Source organism: Lagenorhynchus albirostris, chromosome 2, assembly GCF_949774975.1.
Source record: "Lagenorhynchus albirostris chromosome 2, mLagAlb1.1, whole genome shotgun sequence".
Taxonomy (NCBI): Eukaryota; Metazoa; Chordata; class Mammalia; order Artiodactyla; family Delphinidae; genus Lagenorhynchus; species Lagenorhynchus albirostris.
In genome coordinates, this window is record NC_083096.1 from 62,456,921 (window position 1) to 62,458,960 (window position 2,040).

Below are 2,040 nucleotides of genomic sequence, written 5' to 3' on the forward strand. Positions count from 1 at the left end.
ATTTAACTACAACTGCAAAAGAGAACCCAAGAGATACCAGGAGAAGAACTGCCCTGCTGAGCCCAGTCAACCTACCAAAATATGAAAAATAATAAAATGGTTGTTTTAAGCCACCAAGTTTATGATAGCTTATTAATGCAGCTACAGATAAATAAAACAATACCAATGAATGACTATGGACAAAGTATCCTATTTGAGAGAGTTATAGTTTTACACACTATCCATAAAGTTCTTTTCTCTATTCAAGAAATATTTACTGAATCCCTGCATCAGTCAGCACATCATTCTCATGTATGGAGGAAAAATGGTGTCTCCTTTGCTCCACTCACATGTTATCTCCTGAAGAATCAGGCTTGGATTTAGATTTAGGGAAAAGCATCTTTCACTGAAGGTTGGAATGTTTAGCTGAAAAAATTTTAATCTCTTTATTGTTGGCTCCAGCCTTGTCAGGCCTCAGGGGAGGTAGTTTTGATACATTAGCAACAGGAGACCATTGCAGACTCTTGGGGGAGCAGTGACACAATGAAAGTGGTATATGGGAAGGTTCATTTGGCAGCAGAAGGCAGGGTTAGTGAGGCATGATCTTAGATGCATGTTGACGTGGGTTGAAACCAGGGTAAATGGAAAAGGAGAGAACTTTACTACAGATCTTGGTGAACTATAAAAAATAAAAGAGAACATGACAAAGATAACTGAGACTGGGAGAATAACGGTGCCATCATCATCATCAAGAACAAGAAAAAAAGGAAGAGTGTGGGACACTTGGAAAGGGAGACATGTATGGGAAGAACAGATCCATGCATATTTGGATTTAATCATTTGGATAAGGAGACAATTGCCTATTTGATAGGCAGCCAGTGGTTAATTTAAAAACAAAACAAACAAACAAAAAGACTAGAGCAGTAGACTATGGGTGAGAGAGAGAAGGATAAGGATTCAGGAGCCGATGATCTGCTTCCATGCTTGACTCCCCTGAATTCAACATGGCTTTGCCCCACCAGCCAGTGAACGGTGTGGTCCAGACCACAGTCAATGTCTAGATCTGAGACCTGGAATTCTGCAGGCCAGTCCAGTCACCCCGCTTCCTATGAAGATCTAATACATCTGGGAGGACCCAGGAAACACAGTGGAGGGTGGAGTGCTAGCAGGGAGAGGATACCAAAGACCAACCCTCTGTGGAGTGGCCAGTGACTAAGCTAGTAACTGTGAACCCAAAGCATATCATTTTCTGACTTCTTCCCGCTAAATTATCTTCAGAATGGTACGATTTCATTACTTATTTTTATGGACTGAATGTTTGTGTCTCACCTCGAATTTATTTGTTGAAGTCCTAACTCCAATGTGACGGCATTAGGAGGTGGGGCTTTGGGGAGGTGATTAAGTTTAGATGATGTCATGAAGGTGAATCCACTATGATGGGACTAATGCCCTTATAAGAAGAAGAAGAGACATCAGAGGTTCCTCTCTCTACCATGTGAGGATACACACAGATGGCAGATGGCAACAAGGCAGCCATCTACAAGCCAGGAAGAGAGCCCTTACCAAGAACCAAAGTGGCCAGCACCTTCACCTTGGACTTCCCAGACTCCAGAACTGTGAGAAATAAATGTCTGTTGTTTAAGTCACTCAGTCTGTGGTATTTTTTATAGCAGCCCAAGCTGACTAAGTCACTCATCCTTTAAGTAGATACTATATTCTACACGGAAGTGAACTTCATGAATTCCCAATAAACTCACAATGGTTTAGCATAGTTCAAGCTCCCTTTGGGAGCAGCTTGTGTCTCTAACACCCATGGTACTACATATTCCTGCATTTAAGCCATAAAGTAAAAATAAACAATGCTTGTGAAGGTGATGAAAAAGAACTTGTGTTCCTTTAGTTCTGCCATTCTACGTGACCACTTGTAGTTTATTTGTGTTTAGAACAGTGAAACAGAGTAACTAGAGTGATCATTTGAAAATATGCTCAAATGAATCTGAAATCCAAATACCTCTCTAACGTACTCTTCAAGTGTTTAGCTGGGCCCTTGTATGTTAGAGG